Here is an 18,165-nt window from a genome sequence, read left to right as displayed (position 1 = left end):
TTAAGCTACGTCAGAAAGATAATGGCAGTGATACTAAAATCTCTTGGAAATCTTTCACCTGAATTGTAGATAAATGAAACTTAGATTTCCTGTCATTAGGAGATGACATGCAGGTATGGAGCTTGAGGGTAGAGGGGACCATCGGTGAGAAAGGCAGATGGAAAGGAGCTCAAGTATAATCTTAGTTGATAACCTCTCTTGTCTTAGTAAGGACTGTCAGTTACTGATGACTTGCCTTTACTTGGGACTTTTTCTCTAACTCGTGACCTTTTTCACTTTTATTTTAACTTTCCTTGTCTCTAGTTTATATATTTTGGCAAATCACATGATTGTATCTTCTTTCCTGTAGTCCTCACAAGTCATGGACTCATATCCAATGTTCGAACCTCAATTGAGCAGAATAGAAAACTGCAGCTTCACACCACCATCTTTGTCAGCAGAATTAGCTTCTAACAGAGATATTACAGGACAAGATTTTATTCCCAGAATAGTGCCTAGTCCTCAGAAAGTTGCATATGAAAAAAAAGCAGAATGAACAGGTACCTTTCTTTTTTTAAATACAAGTCTTTATTGAGTTAGATAGGTTACAATCTTGTGAAATTTCATTTGTACATTATTGTTTGTCAGTTGTGTTGTAGGTGCACCCCTTCACCCTTTGTGCCCAACCCCCACCCCATCTTTCCCCTGGTAGCCACTAATCTGTTGTCTTTGTCTACATTTTTAAATTCCTCATATGAGAGGAGTCATACAGAAATTGTCCTCCTCTATCTGGCTTATTTCACTTAACATAATTCCCTCAAGGTCCATCCATGTTGTTGCAAATGGGACGATTTTGTTCTTTTCTATGGCTGAGTAGTATTCCATTGTATATATATACCACATCTTCTTTATCCAGTCATCTGTTGATGGGCACTTAGGTTGCTTCCACATCTTGGCTATTGTAAATAATGCTGCAGTGGACACTGGGGTGCATGGGACTTTTGGAATTGCTGACTTCAAGCTCTTTGGATAGATACCCAGTAGTGGGATGGCTGAGTCATAAGGTGTTTCTATTTTTAATTTTTTGAGGAATATCCGTACTGTTTTCCATAGTGGCTGCACCAGTTTGCATTCCCACCAGCAGTGTATGAGGGTTCCTTTTTCTCCACAACCTCTCCAACATTTGTTACTATTTGTTTTAGTTATTTGTGTCATTCTAATGGGTGTAAGGTGATAGCTTAGTGTAGTTTTGATTTGCATTTCCCTGATGATCAGCGATGAGGAACTTCTTTTCATGTGTCTATTTGGCCATCCGTATTTCTTCTTTGGAGAAATGTCTGTTCATGTCTCCTGCCCATTTTTTGATCGGGTTGTTTGATTTTTTTTGTTGTTGAGTTGTGTGAGTTCTTTACATATTATGGATATTAAGCCTTTGTCAGATATATGACTTGCCAATATTTTTTCCCAGTTAGTGGGTTGGTTGTTTGTGAACAGGTCCCTTTCAATCACTAGTTCTTAGCATTTTATATTTTTGTGATATGCTCTTTTTTTCTTTTTATGGATTGAAAAAATATTAGTTGTGGGTTGCTATAGATATAGCCAAATTAGGAGAGAAATTAAGTATAATAATTCTTCTTAGGTCAAAAACTTAATTCTCTGGGCTGTAGAAGATTATGAATCCCAAAACTGGAATGTTCTTTAAAAGTCTTTGAAATCATCATCTTTTTATAAAATTATTGATAGTAAAATTGACCATAGTTCAATGTGTTATGTAATACTTGATTGTAATCACAGTAAAGGAGTAGTTGGTGATGTCATGATGGCCCAGTATACATGATATGGAAAGGATCCTGTGAATAGCAGTACATAATCTCAGTGATGTCAGAGTAATCTGTTAAAGTATAAGTTGTGATGGCTTGATTCTTTCTATGACTTGAAAGATAGCTGGTTATATGCACTTCCATCCAAGACTATGCACATATATGTATATAGATAGAGATATTTAGTGCTAAAATGTTCAATCCTTGTAGTCTCTATAGTTAAAATTATAAAAACATCCAAATTTTTAAAGTTTGAAATATATACGCCATAGAACATACCAAGAAATGATCTTTTACTAAGTTTACATAGAGTTAAAAAATATAAAATTATTAAAGGTTACTATACTAATATATAATGGTAGTGAGTAAAATGGTTATGTAAACGCTCTATCTTGTTAACAAGGTTAACAAGAATATTTAGTTTTGAATCTCTCCCATTTTTAGCATGAGGTGGTTTTATGTCATATTTGTGTACTATTTCTAAATTAATTTATAATTAGCAAATTTATGATAATTTATAAATTGTAGTTATATATTACAGTATTATAGTTATATACAATATGTAATGATATTCAATTTTATTGAAGTATGTTTTCTGCTTTTCAGAGAAGGGAAAATGAAGTATTGTGCTAGGCTTATTAATTTAAGGACCCAATAATTTTTTGTTGTTGCTTTGGTGAGGAAGATTGGCCCTGAGCCAACATCTGTTGCCAGTCTTCCTCTTTTTGTTTGAGGAGTATTGTTGCTGAGCTAACACCTGTGGCCCTCTTCCTCCATTTTGTATATGGGTTGCTGCCACAGCATGGTTTGTTGAGTGGTATGTAGGTCTGTGCCCAGGATCTGAACCAGTGAACCCTGGGCCGCCGAAGCATAGTGTGGGAACTTAACCACTATGCCACTGGGCTGGCCCCCCAATAATTTTCGAGTGATGCAATGAAAAACATTCAGTTACCCATTCCATTTGTATTTTATAAGACTAAAACTTGCATCCTACATCAGCTTTAACTCATCCTTGCTTTGTTAAATAGTTTATAGGATAGAGAATGAGACCCTGTGTAATCTATACTTGAATAATCTTCTACTTAGAGACTGCAGGTTAGTGATTATCTCCAAAGGGGTAAATAATGTTGTACTTCATATGGCAGAAGAGAGAAAAGAGAAGCTAACGTCCCTGGTAAGGTGTGGTGTCACATTGTGAAGTATTAGGGAATTTATTTATTTGGATATATATTTGGAGAGATTTCAGGAAAATTAAAATGAGACTATAACTTACATAAGAAAATGAGTTGAAAAACAGGTTAGAATAAAAAGTGGTCTGGGGCTTACTAGTCCCTGGAGAAGTAGATTGAGCCAATATATAATATTCTCTTCTGTTTTGATTTGTTTGTGTGTTTCTCGCTTCAAGGGATGACATTGTCCCTGCACCATTGACACTGTCTCTCTGAGGCTGAGATGAGATGTGTTATCAGACTTTATTTTCAGCTTTTGTTGATTTTAGACGTTTTTTTAAAAAAAGACTTTTAGTATCTCTTTTTGCCTGCACGCTTTTTTTTTTCTGACTCTTTCTGTCATTGCTTGTCTTTGGACGTCTCGTTTCTGTGTTTCATGGCTTATACATAAAATATACTACAGATATGAATTATTATTGCTGGATAGATTAGTGTTGGGCCATTATAATATCTTTATATGGTACCTTCCTCATTAACAAATGGGTTATCACATCTGCTTTTCACAAGAGTCTGTCCATACTTTCCCCGTTTTGCACTCAGTGGTAGCGATATTCAGAAAGATTAAAGTAGCAGAGGCTGGCCCTGTGGCCGAGTGGTTAAGTTCACGCGCTCCACTACGGCGGCCCAGGGTTGTGCCGGTTCGAATCCTGGACGTGGACATGGCACAGCTCGTCAGGCCATGCTAAGTCGGTGTCCCACATGCCACAACTAGAAGGACCCACAACTAAAAATACACAACTATGTACCGGGAGGTTTTGGAGAGAAAGAAGAAAGATAAAATCTTTTTTTAAACAAAAGATTAAAGTAGCAGTCTAAAATTACTTAGTAAATGGAGGAACTGAGATAAGTACAGTTGTTTCCTTGGGAGAAATCATTATTTTCTGTCAGCGATATTTAACTTTTATTTACTCAAGATCTTGGTGTTCCGGGTCTTTTTTTTTTTAATCTTTTTTTACCTCTGAGAAAATGGTTAGCTCACCATAGATCAACCCTGTTATTTTAGCAGTCATTCAAATACTGACACTGCTTTCATTATTAGAACACTATTTATTTTGTTTTCAATAAGGACACTCTTTCTTTTAGACTAAAAAATACATTTTTAAACTATAGATGTCTACTTAAATGAGGTTTTACGGTAAATTATTTAAATTGTATATATGTACATTTACCCTTTTGGCAGGTTCTTCCTTTTTTTTTTTCAGCTCAGTAATGTTAATTATTCTAATTCCGTGATTTCCGAATTAAACAAAAATCAAGATGCTTTCAGTCCATCATATAAAACAGCACAATTTGGAACATTATTTGAAAGATTAAACAGGTAAGCAAAGATGTTGAAGGAAATAAAGAACCTGTAGCATGCTTTCTTTGAGTTATTAATTTGATTTTACTGGACAGAAGTAGTTTTAGTTAGAAATGTAAACAGACCTAAGTAAAACTTCTAAGGAAAAAAAACCACTGTAAGTAAAATGTAGCATTTAATTAAAGTAGTTATAAGTAACGATTTTCTGATGTACATATCTACCTTTCATTTATTTATTTTAAAAAAAATTTTGGGCCAAGGTGCTTTGCATCTGTTTTATAATCCCTGTTTTATGAATTACTACTTTCTTTTTCTTTATCATAAACATAATAATATTTTTTTCATATTTATGGTAGTTGATCAGTGCCCCATTTTTATTTTCTAGGTGTCTGTATTTAAACTCTGGTTTGTTGTTTTAAAAGACATTAGACTTGTAAAACCAGTTTGAATCACTCTTGGTAATCATAATGAGAAACTTTGACTCTGTAATTCTGTCTCAGTCTTCCTCGTTTTAGTAAATGGCACCACTATTCACTCAGTTGCTTAAGCTAAAAAAAAGTTGTACCTGATTCCTTCCTTTCCTTCAACTCCCAATATCTGTTTCACAAAGTATTGTCAATTCTGTATTCTAATAAACTTTAAAGTTATCTACTCATGTCTCCATCTCTACAGGTTCCATTTCAGTCTAAGCCACCACTGCCTCTTGCCTAGAATTGTAATAGCCATATAACAGTTCTTTTTGTTTCCTCTTTGTCCTTAGGTCTATTTTTTTTCACACTTTATTAATGTATAATCAACATACCATAAACTGAACTTATCTAAAATGTGCACTTTGGTAAGTTGTGACATATGTCAAAAATAATGACCATTCATCATCCCCAGTAGTTTCTTTGGGCACCTTTGTAATCCCTTCCTCTGGCTACTTTACATCCCTTACTCCCATCCCAAGGCAACTGCTGATCTGCTTTCTATCACTGTTGATTAGTTTGTATTTTCTAGAATTTTATATAAATTGCATTAATACAGTATGTTTTCCTTGTTTTGGTCTAGCTTCTTTGACCTAGCATAATTTGAGATTCATCTATGTCGTTGGTTGTGTATATCAATGGTTCATTCCTTTTTATTGCTGAGTAGTATTCCATTGTATGGCCATAGCACAGTTTATTCATCTGTTGATGACCATTTGGCTTTTTTCTCCAAGTTTTGGCTATTCCAAATAAAGCTGCTATGAAAGTTCATATAGAAGTCTTTGTTTAGACATATGCTTTCATTTCTCTTGGGGAAATATCTACGAGTGGAATGGCTGGGTCATATGGTAGGTATATGATTAAATTTTTAAGAAACTGACAAACTGTTTTCTAAAGTGATTTGTACCATTTTACATCGCATCAGCAGTGTATGAGAGTTCCAGTTGCAGCATACCTTTGACAACACTTGGTAAAGTCAGTCTTTTAAATATATCTGCCATTCTAATCAATATGTAATAGTATCTTACTTTGGTTTTAATTTTGCATTTCCCTAATGACTAATGATGTTGGCATCTTTTCATGTGCTTATCAGCCATTTGTGTATCTTTGGTGAAATGCTTACCTTTTTCCTTTCCTTAGTGGTGTCTTTTTGAAGTAAAAAAGGTTTTAATTTTGATGAGATACAGTTTATTAATTTTTTCATTTAGAAATTGTTTGTGTGTTGTCATAGCTAACAAGTCTTTGACTAAGCCAGGGCCATGAAGATTTTTTCCTATGTTTTTTTCTGTCTTGTAGTTTTAGATCTTACATTTAGGTCTCTGATCTGTTTTGAGTTAACTCTTATGTATTGTGTGAGGTAAGGGTCTAAATTCACCGTTTGCATTTGTGGAAAGGAAAGAATATCTTTTCCCCACTGAATTGCTTTGGTACCTTTGTTGAAAATCGATTGACCAAAAATGTAAGTTGTTTTTCTTTTCCCCCAGGAATCTCAGTTCTGTTCCATCGGTTAATTATGTCTATCTTTATGTCAGTGCCACACTGTCCTGATTGCTATAGCTTTACTGTATGTTTTGAAATTGAGAACTGTATTAGTCTTCCAGTTTATTGTTCTTTTTTGAAAATGTTTTGGCTTTTCTTAGTCCTTTGCATTTCCATGTAAATTTTAGCATCAACCTGTCAGTTTCTGGAAATAAAAAAAGCCTACTTGGATTTTGATAGGGATTGTATTGAATCTGTAGATCAATTTGGGGAAAATTGCCATCTTAACAATAGTGATTTTTCCAATCCATGAACATGAAATGTTTCTCCTATTCATTTTTTTTTGAATGTCGTAACAGCTTTATTCATAGTGGTCCCAAATTTGAACTAACCGAGATGTCCATTAATAATAGAATATTATGGGGCTGGCCTGGTGGCATAGTGGTTAAGTTTGCGTGCTCCACTTCGGTGGCCTAGGGTTTGCAAGTTTGGATCCCAGGTGCAGACCTAGCACCACTTGTCAAGCCGCACTGTGGTGGCATCCCACACAAAATAGAGGAAGATTGACATAGAGGTTAGCTCAGTGACAATCTTCCTCAAGCAAAAAGAGGAAGATAGGCAACAGATGTTAGCTCAGGGCCAGTCTCCCTCACACACACACAAAAGAATAGAATATTATATAATATTCATGCAGTGAAATAATACACAGAAATGAAAAAAAATAAACTGCTGATACATGCAGTAACAAGCATCTCCATGGAAGAATCTCAACACAAAAAGAGGACCATTGTGTAATTCCATTTATGTGGAGTTCAGAACCTGGCTGAATTAATGAATGGTGATAGCACTCAGAATGGTGGTTACTGTTGGGAGGTGTGGACTTGGAGGGGCATGAGAGAACCTTCCAGTGTGTTTGAAGAGTTTTATTTTTCCAGATTTATTGAGATATAATTGACAAATAAAAATTGTATATATTTAAGATGTTCAAGATGATGATTTCCTATACATATACATTGTGAAATGATTACCACAGTCAAGCTAATTAACACATTCATCACCTCAAATAGTTACCATTTTTGGGTATGTGATCAGACCACTTAAGATCTGCTCTATTAACAAATATGCAATTTACAAGTATACAATATAGTATTATTAACTATAGTCATCATCTTGTACATTAGATCCCCAGAACTTACTCATCTTATAACTGGAAATTTGTACCCTTTGACTAATATCTCATTTCCCCTACTCGCCAGCATCTGGCAACCACCATTCTATTCTCTGCTTCGAGTGTGACGTTTTAGATTCCATGTATGGGTGAAATCATATAGTGTTTGTCTTTCTGTGTCTGACTTATTTCACTTAGCATAATGTTCTCCCTCTTCATCTATGTTGTCACAAATGGCAAGATTTCCTTTTTTATGGCTGAACCATATTACATTGTGTTTGATCTTCTTTAATTTCTCTGAGTAATGGATTTTTTTTTTTAAAGATTGGTACCTGAGCTAACAACTGTTGCCGATCTTTTTTTTGTCCTGCTTTTTCTCCGCAAATCCCCCCAGTACACAGCTATATATTCTAGTTGTGGGTCCTTCTACTTGTAGCATGTGGGATACTGCCTCAATGTGGCCTGATGAGTGGTGCCATGTCCGCGTCCAGGATCCGAACCGGCAAAACCTTGGGCCGCTGAAGTGGAGCGTGTGAACTTAACCACTTGGCCACTGGGCTGGCCCCTCAGTGATGTATTGTAGTTTTCAATATATAAGCAGTGTGCTGCTTTTGTTAAATTTATTTCTAAGTATCTTATTCTTTTTATGCTGTTGTGAATTGAATTATTTTCTTAATTTCATTTTTGGATTGTTCATTGCTAGTGTATAGAAATACAATTAATTTTTGTATATTGATCTTGTATCCTTCAACTTTGCTGAGATCATTATTAGTTCTAGTAGTATTTTTGTGGATTCTTTAGGAGTTTCACCATACTGGATTATGTTGTCTATAAATAAAGGTGTTTTTATCTCTCCTTTTTCAATCTGGTTGCCTTTTACTTGTTTTTCTTGCCTGAGTGACTACAACCTCTAGTACAGTGTTGAATAGCAGTGACAAGAGTGGACATGCTTGCATTTTTCCCACTCTTAGGGAAAAAGCATTTAGCCTTCACTATTAAGTATGATATTAGCTGTAGGTTTTTTTGTAGGTGCCCTTTATCAGGTTGAGGAAAGTCCCTTCTATTCCTAGTTCATTGAACGTTTTTATCATGGATTTTGTCAAATGCTCTTTCTGTGTCCCTTGAGATTATCATCTAGTTTTTTCCTTTATTCTATTAACATGTAATATATTACCGTCTTTTGAAGTATTAAACTACCTTGCACTCCTGGGTTAAAAGCTGCTTGGTCATTATATATAAACCTCTTCATGTAATGCTGGATTTGGTTTGCTAATATTTTGTTTATGATTTTTGCCTCCATATTCATTAGGAAAATTGGTCTGAATTTTTCTTTTCTTCTTATGTTTTTTGTCTGGCTTTCATATCAGGATAATACTGGCCTCATATAATAAAGTGTAAAGTGTTTGCTCTATTTAATAGAAGAATTTGTGGATTCTTTAGATGTTTTTGCATCAGGGCTATTCTTAGTGGGAAGGCTTTTTACTAATTTTTTTTACTTGTGTAAAGATCTATTCAGATTTTCTAATTTCTTCTTGAATCAGTTGTAGTAATATGTGTTTTTCTAGGAATTAATCCGCTTCATCTAAGTTGTATGATTTGTTAGCATAAGGTGATTTATAGTATTCCCTTGAAATCCTTTCAGTTTCTGTCAGGTTGGTGTTGATGTCCCTTTTTGAGTTCTACATCTGTGTCTTTTCTCCTTTTTTTCTTGGTCAGTGTAGCTGAAGATTTGCTAATTTTATTGGTCTTTTTAAAGAACTAAGTTTAGGGTTTTATCAATTTTCTCTATTTTTCTGTTTTTCATTCCATTGATCTCTGCCCTAATGTTTATGATTTCCTTTTTCTGCTTGCTTTTGGCTTAGTTTGCCTGTCTTTTTTTAGTTTCTTAAAGTGCAAGCTTAACTTACTGATTTGATATATTTCTTCTCTCCTAATACAGGCATTAAAAGGTATAAATTTCCCTCTAAGCAGTGCTTAGAGGCCAACCAATGATTAGTTGGAGGTTGTGTTTAAGTACCTTCAGCTAACAAGGCTTCCTCCCTTGCACAAGACCTTACACTCAGCCAGGGATGAGTAGATACCTGTAGCTCTTTCTGGTCTCTCCTGAGTCTGCACTCAGCCTTACACATGTATGCAACCTTCCAGACCACCAGGAGGGTCTGGGAGTTTATCAAAGCCTCTTGTACCTTTTTGTTTTCTGGATCTCTCTATGAAATTTCTGGATGGTTTTTGCTTGCTCCAAATATCTCAGCCTCAGGCAGCTGCAATTTTGGGCTTCTTTGATAGTTTGCCACCAAGACCATGATTATTTTTGACAAATTCCCTGGGCATGAGTCTCCCACCTTCCCGACCCTCTCCAGACAAGCTCAGCCTTGGTAGGCTACCAGCCATGGAGTTGGGGGTGGAGGGATGGTGGCAGCCTAAGGCTAAAACTCCACAGGCTCCCACTGGTTCTACTAAGGTTGAGTAGTTTTTCTTGAAGTACTGCTTCACAGTTTATTGGATGCCATTGGTCACTCCCCATATTTGAGATGATTTTTTTGGTGAGTGTTATCTGGTTCTGTTACTGCTTTTAGGGCACAAGATTTGCCAGGTTTCTCAGTCTCTCATTCCAGAAGTCTGGCCCCACAATTGATTAATTTTGAATGTTAAACCAACCTTGTATTCCTGAGATAAACCCTGCTTGGTCACAATGTGCTAACCTTGTTATGCATTCATTGGATTTGATTTGCCAAAATTTTGTTAGGGATTTTTACATTAGTCTTCATGAGGGAGATTACTTTCTAGTAATATCTTGTAATATCTTAGTCTGGTTTTGATATCAGCCTAATGTTGGTGTCATGGAATGAGTTGAGAAGTATTCCCTCCTGTGTAATTTTCTGAAAGAGTTTGTGTAGGATTGGTACATTTCTTCCTTAAATGTCTGGTAGAGTTCATCAGTGAAGTCAGTTGGTATGAAGTTCTTTTTGTGAGAAGGTTTTTTTTTTTTACTATAATTTCCATTTTTTACTAGATAGAAGGCTAGTTGGATTATTATTTTTTTAGTGAGCTTTGGTAGTTTGTGTCATACAAAAAATGTATCGATTTTATCTATGTTGTAAAATTTATTGACTTAAAGTTATTCATAATATCTCCTTATTATGCGTATGAAATCTTTAACTTCTGTAGTGATGTCTTTTCTCCCATTACTAATATGGGTAAGTTGTTTCTTCTCCCCTTTTTCCCAGTGATTATTCTGATTAGAGACTTGCCAATTTTATTTATTTTCTCACAGAATCATCTTTCAGTGTCACGTATTTCTTTTGTTTTTATTTCATTGAATTCTGCTCTTATCTTTATTTCCTTTTGTCTGTTTACTTTGGATTTAATTTACTCCTTTTTTCCTGATTTCTTAAGGTGAAAGCTGAGGTCATTGACTTGAGACTATTTTTCTTTTCTAATGCACGTGTTTAGTGCTGTAAATTTTCCATAACTGCTGCTTTGCTGCATCCTACAAATTTTGATATGTTTTGTTTTATTTTCATTCAGTTAAAAAACTTTCTAGTTTTCCTTTTGATTTCTTCTTCACTCCATGAGATATTTAGAAATTTGTTATTTGGTTCCTAAAGACTTTTCTGTTATCTTTCTAAATTAATTCCATTGTGGACAGGGAACATCCTTTGTGTGATTTGAATCCTTTCAAATTTATTGAGACTTGTATTATGGTTATGAATATAGTTTACATTTAGTGCAACAATTGATATATGATTGGATTTGTCTGTTCTCTTGCTATTTATTTTTTATTTCTCCCATATAATCTTTGTTCCCTTTCCCTCTTTTCTGCCTTTATTTGATTTTAGTCTTTTTTATGACTTACTTTATCCTTTTGTTGGCTTGTTATCTATAACTCTGTTTTGTTTTTCAGTGGTTTCTTTAGAATTTATTGTATATATTTTAATTTATGACAGACTATATTCTAGTTGTGTTATACTACTTCAAGTATTGTGTAAGAACCCTGTAATGGTATGCTTCCGTTTCTCCCCTCTGGCCTTTGTGGTGTTGTATTCATACATTCACTTATATAAATGTTATAAATCCAAAAATATATTATTGTTCCTTTTGCTTTAAAGAGAGTTAAAAATTAAGAAAATATGTTTTTTATACTTAAGCACAAATTTATCATTTTTGGTGGTCTTTGTTATTTTGTGTAGATCTAGATTTCCGTGTGGTGATATTTTCCTTGAAAGACTTTTGTTAACATTTCTTATAGTGTGGGGCTGCTAGTAATTAATTCTTTCAGCTTCTGTGTATTTGTAAGTTTTTATTCTTTTCTTTTTGAAAGGTATCTTTTGCATTGTTTCCTACTAGAAGTTGCTGTCATTCTTATCTTAATATCTATATATCTAATATATAATTTTTCTCTGTTTCTAAGATTTTTCTATCATAGATTCTCCATGGTGGATTTTCTATCATAGATTTCTATCCATTGATTAGGATGTTCCTTTTCTTTTTATTTCTTGTCTTTGAGCTGCATTGAGCATCTTGGATCTGTGAACTTAGTTTTTATCGAATGTGGAAAATTCAGCCATTGATTTTTTGGATATTTTTTATTCCTCTCCTCTCTTCTTTGGGGACCTTAATAACATGTAAGTTAGTCCATTTGAAGTTGTGTCACAGTTTATTGATGCTCTGTTTATTTATCTTCATCTTTTTTTCTCTCATTGTTTCATTTTATATAGATTATATTGCTTTTTCTTCAGATTCTCTAGTTGTATCTTCTTTGGTGTCTAATCTCTGTGTAAATCTATTCAGTATATTTTTTATCTCTAGAAGTTTGTTTTGACTCTTCTTTATATCTTCCATGTTTCTATTCAACATCCTCAGTCTTTCATCTATCTTTTTGGACGTAGAGAATATAGTTCTGATAACTCTTTTAATGTCCTTGTCTACGAATTCTATCATTTGTGTCATTTCTTGGTCTATTTCTAATAATTGATTTTTCTCTTCATTATGGGTTGTAACTTTCTACTTTTTTGCATTCCTGATAATTTTTTTTTAGATTGTATACATTATGAATTTCATCTTTTTGGTCTGGAAATTTTTGTATTCCTATAAATTTTCCTGAGGTTTTTCTGGGATTTTAGTTGCTTGGAAACAGTATGATCTTATTAAGGCTTGCTTTAAACTTTGTTAAACAGGACCAGATACACCTTCACTCTGTGGCTAATTTTGCCCCCTGCTAAGGCAATATCCTTCTTGTATTCTTAGAGTTCCTTTGAATTAAGAGGTTTTCCACTCTAACTGGTGGAAACACAAAATTTTCCCATTTCTGTTTGAGTTCCTGGAATTGTTCAATCTTCTCATCTTGGGTGTTGCTTTTCCCAGCCTTGGGTAATTACTTCATACGCATGTGCTGATCAGTACTTAGCTGAAGATTTGAGAACTTTCTGTAGATCTCTGGAGCCCTCTCTCTTTGAAGCACTCTCCTTCATGGTACTCTGCCCTGCATGCTCTGTTCTCTGCAGTCTTCCTGACCTTCCAGTGCTCTTTCCTCAACAAAGGGAATCTGTGGGCTCCAACTGGATTTCCCCTCTCTGTTCTGTGGCTTGGATACTCTCTCCAAGCAATAAGCTAGGAGCAGTCATAGAATTCACCTTACTTGTTTTCTCTCTGTCAGGGATCGTTATCCTATTCTATCCAATGGCCCAAGTCTGAAAGCCATTGTCTCATACAGTTTGTCCAGTTTTATAATTCTGTCAGTCAATGAGGCTAAATCTTGTTTCTCTAACTTCATTTTGGCCAGATGGAAATCAGCATATTCGTATTCACCCAGCAGTCAGACTGATATTTTTTAAGGCAAAAAGCAAGAGAGTTTTACTTTTGTACTTAGCAATTTTCAATATTTCTTATTGCTCTTTTCCAAAATAAAGCTCTACATGATCTGGGCCCTTTTGTACCTTTTAAGCCTTAGGCCGTAAGTTTTCTTTCACTGATTCTATTCTAGCTTTACTCCTCTTCTTTTTGTTTCTCACATGTGCTGCAAATCTTGTATTTGTGTTTATTCCATCCCCCTGCAGTATGCATACTCCTCTCTTTATATGTCTAATCATTCTGTATCTTTAGCTTATTTATCACTTCTTTGCTAGGAACTTTCCTGACCAGCTATCTGAAAAGGACCTCCAACACAAGTTGTTCCATCGTCTGATCTTGTAGCACCTATAAAGCTGCTGTAATTATCTTTTTTATTTGTTTATTTCTTTTATCCATTGTACTTATTAATGGTTAGTTATCTTATTTATTTGTTATTATCTTCCTTCACTAGAATATAAGCTGTATTATCTCCCTACCACATGGCAGGCATACATTAAATATCTATTTAATGCACATAAAAGGCTTATTTAGATAATGAATTTATCCATATTGTAGTCCGTAAATGAATGAACTTTTATCTATAGGAAAAAGTGTTAAAGAAGTTGGATCGATTTATCTTAGTAAGGCTTTTATATTTTTAGCATCATTTCTCTCTGTCATCTTTACAAGTAGCAATCCTTCCCAACATTCAGTCCCCAACTCAAATGCCACCAACTTGATTTTTCTCAAGTAAAAGCATTTCTTTTATTTACTGTCGTAACACTGTAGAATAGCACTTATCACTTTCTAGTTTTTCTTTCCCCTTCCGGACTATTTCTTGTGAGCAATAACTGTGCATTATACATTTCTCTGTTCTCCAGATCTCTCAGTGAGTGATTCTTCTGAGTCAGAATGCTTAAAATGCTGTTTAAAAATGATTATTTACATTTGTAGTGTGCTTTCTAATTTATGAAGTGCTTTTACATTTATTTTCTCATTTAAAGTAATACAGTTTCTCTGGTGTGAATGGTGTATATTATTGTGTGCTATAGGTTATGCCTTTGATATCACAGAATAACATTATTCTGCTCAAAACACCACTAAGACCCGTATTGAGAAACAGTGTAGGATCACGGTCTATGAACATTCCTGGACAAAATCTCTCTCTCTCCTTAATGCCAAACTGAATTCTTTTCTCTCTCTGTCCCCAATACGTGGCATAGTGCCTGGAACACGGCAGGTGGACCTGCTCATTAGATGTTTAATGAATAACTTAAAAAATAAAATTGGAAATCAATCAGTTTTAGCGGTCTATGTTTCTTTTCTAAATTTCTTTGGTACCTCCAATCTCTGGAACAGCCCACCCCTAAGTAAATTTGTGGATAGTCAATGGCAACAAAGTCCAGAGTATCTTGATTTTTTTTTTTTTGTTAGATTGGCACCTGAGCTAACATCTGTTGCCAATCTTTATTTATTTCTGTTTTTCTTCTTACCCCCAAAACCCCCCAGTACATAGTTGTATATTCTGGTTTTAGGTCCTTCTGCTTCTGCTATATGGGACGCCATGTCAGCATGGCTTAATGAGCAGTGTGCTAGGTCCGCACCCAGGATCTGAACTGGCGAAACCCTGGGCTTCCGAAGTGGAACGTGTGAACTTAACCTCTCTGCCACAGGGCCAGCCCCAGAATATCTTGATTTTTAATTATTTCGTATAATAGCTTTGATTCTTTTATACAAGTTGGACATAACTTAGAATTATGATTTATACATTAGAAGGGAACTTATAAGTTATCTAGGCTAACCTTTTCTTCTAATTCGTCTTATCTCTTGGCTTTATTACATATATATGCATTTGTATCTGTATTGCTCTCCCTTGGGAACTTCAGAGTTGTTTTTATATCCTTGTTAGGTTGAGAGATATCTGTTATAGTGTTCTGATAACTCTGATTTGATGTTTTAACACTGGGGATAATTTTTCCCTGCAGTGTGTTCAAAATATCTTTCTCTGATTAAACAGAGCAGCAGTTACATGCAGTGGTTGTCTAGGGTATTCACTAGACCTTATTACAGAAGACATGATATAGGTTGGTCATATTTTGTTAATATAACAGTGAATTGAACCACATCATACTTCATTTCAACACATTTTTTTGTGTTGAAATACAAAACTAAGTGTAGATTATTTTCATACTCACTGAGGCACATTAGACAAATTTCCACCCAAAAAAAATATTATTTATTCAAATAAAAAACTGAAAACATAGTCCAGGTAAATGTTAGTAGCTACTCAGTATGTTCTCTAAGAATTTAACTTTAAGTTTCTAAATGAAAATTTTCTATGCTTTTCTTGTTAAATATGTTTTTATTTATCTCAAAGTCCAGGAAATCGGAATTTCCTTACTGAAAGACCTGATATAGTTACAGGTGAAGATTGTGGAACCATGGATGAGAGAAGACAGTCAGACTTCATTATTGAAAAACAGTCAGTACAACATATTTTGGAAGAAAATAGGAAAGAGATTTCAAGTTTTCTTGAAGATGCGAACCAGCCAACACCCAGCCTTCTGTCAGAGAATTGTGACTCTTTTATTAGTGAAAATGTGATCAATTTATTAAACATAGATCAGTGGAGTATAAAGAAAACCTTTGACAAGTGTGGTTTTGACAGTATGGGAGATATTTGTGCAGTCACTAGTTCTGATAAAAACCATTCCACTGAGAGATGCATTAGAAGTACTTTTACAAATCCAGAGTTGACTTTTAGTAATTCTACTTTTAATAAGACAAGTTACCCAGAAAAGTGTCAGCCAAACAAGAACTATCAGAAAGAGTATAACGATCATGAAAGAAATAATCTTAGTACATCTTTTGAGAAGGATAGTTTCCCAGCCAGCTCTGAAAAAAAAGGTTGGTGTTATACGCGAGAAGGGTAATAATCTATTGGTCTTTTTGTTTTTAGTACATATTTATATATAATATAGATATGTGTGTGTGTGTGTGTGTGTGTGTGTGTGTGTATTTGGAGGAGTATAAAATTGAAAATAGAGTGACTGTCTATTATGTGACATTGTGTGGACCAGTGATTTCGTTCCATATGGGTCATGCTAATAAGCTTCCAATTTAAAAAAAAGAACTAGTCTGTGCTAGAGTTTTAGTTCAATGCATACTTTTATTTTTAAAGGAAAATTTGAAAGTGATTACCAAGAGAAGGCACCACAGAAGACAATCCAGATATATCCAGTGAACCGTTTGTAAGTTTTCAGGTAAATCTGGGGAATGCAATTCAGCATCTAGTATAATGCGTATTGAAGGGTTGAATTGATGCAATGTGAGGTAGGGGTGTTGCTGTCTCAGAGTGGGCAGACTGGCCTCTACAAAGGCTTACCAGTTGTCAGAATCTTAGTAATATCATCCTAGTTGAGAGTATGGTGCTCGTATTTGCCAGCACAAAGCCGTCATCTTATCTGAATCTTAGTGTTAATTAGATTTGAGAAAACTGACTTATGTGTTCAAGAAACTTACACACTCACCAGAATGTCAATTTATTAATTTACAGTAAGAAATAGAAGGGTTACTTATATAGGAATGTTTACTGGCATGATAAGCATGTTTTCTAATTTTTGGCAGCTCTCCATGGGAAGGTGGCTTGGTTAGTATAGAATCAGAACAAGGGAGTAATAGAATTCAGATGCTAATGGCATAAGCAAACATATCAAGAGTTTATGGGACTGCAGTTATACTTAATTAAAGAAAACTTGTAGTTTCGGAATAGTCCTAACTTTCTTGGTAATAATTGTGGTTTAGTCAAATCTTGGTAATTAACAATCATGAATTAGAATAGGTTTTTATTTTAGAAGTACTTTCTTATGGAAATATTTAAAATATCTATTTGTAAAAAGAATACCTATATGCCATTTTTATGGGATTGGCACAACGAATAAAACATTCAGAACTTATTTAATAAAATAAAAAAATTAGGTTCTTTGCTGTCAAACTTCCAGGTATTCAGAAACTTATGAATAAAAATTAGCATGTTAGACCTTGAATTTTAAAATGTACTTTATGAAAGTGATTTTAGAACATGGTTCTCAAAGCTGGGTGCAGAACTGAATCACTCAAGGGGGTGATTTTAAAATACAAAATACCAAATTTGACCCACACCCTTAGGATGGAGCTTATTTATTTTTTAAAAAGCTTCCCTTATAATTCTGATCTGCAGCCAACTTTGGGAACCATAATTTAGAACAATAATTTTCAGAGAGAATAAATCAAACTTTAATACTGTCTTATTTGTGACCCTAGGGGTAACATCCCTTTGAAAGAATTGCCTTCTAAGCAGTCGTGGAACTTTGGACTTGGTGAGGTAAAGTACATTTTACATTATCTTTCCAATTAAGTCAGTTGATAATTCATGTCATATTTTAGTATTTGCAGTGTACTTTCATTTAAGGTTAGCTTTTATTGAAAAATTTCTTTTTAGGCTACTTTTCCTTACTCTGGAGAAATTATAGTTTAGGTCTAGAAATAAAATTATTGCCTTTTCAGAAACTATAATGTGTTTATTTGAGAAAAACCAATCTAGATGCATTTATTTCTTTATTTCTTTAAATTTTTATTTTTTTCGGATGTACATCGTATTTCGAATTCTGTGTACATTACATCATGTTCCCCGCCCGCACGCTAATTATAGTGCATCCCCTCCCATGTGAGCCTAATCACCCCTTTTGCCCTCCTGCCTCCCCCAGTGGTAACCACTAGTCCAATCTCCAATGCTATGTGTTTTTTTTTTCTTTTTGTCGTTTTTAATCTTCTACTTATGAGTGAGATCATATGGTATTTGACTTTCTCCCTCTGACTTATTTCACTCAGCATAATACCCTCAAGGTCCATCCAT

At 34.5% G+C, this 18,165-nt stretch overlaps 1 non-coding gene across 1 annotated transcript in view; it reads left to right on the top strand.

Moving 5' to 3' along the window:
- Nucleotides 1-18,165, top strand: part of LOC106780879 (regulator of DNA class I crossover intermediates 1) — a 76,339-nt gene that overhangs the window by 32,997 nt on the left and 25,177 nt on the right. Inside the window, exons 6-10 of the transcript XR_011435125.1 lie at nucleotides 350-539; nucleotides 4,231-4,346; nucleotides 15,649-16,178; nucleotides 16,453-16,522; nucleotides 17,574-17,634. This is a non-coding gene — a transcript (regulator of DNA class I crossover intermediates 1). The remainder of the gene's footprint in view (nucleotides 1-349; nucleotides 540-4,230; nucleotides 4,347-15,648; nucleotides 16,179-16,452; nucleotides 16,523-17,573; nucleotides 17,635-18,165) is intronic.

This window comes from Equus caballus, unplaced genomic scaffold (genome assembly GCF_041296265.1).
Source record: "Equus caballus isolate H_3958 breed thoroughbred unplaced genomic scaffold, TB-T2T haplotype1-0000035, whole genome shotgun sequence".
In the NCBI taxonomy this organism is placed as follows: domain Eukaryota; kingdom Metazoa; phylum Chordata; class Mammalia; order Perissodactyla; family Equidae; genus Equus; species Equus caballus.
Note: the sequence above shows the minus strand (reverse complement) of the source record. Positions and strands in the feature narration are given on the sequence as shown.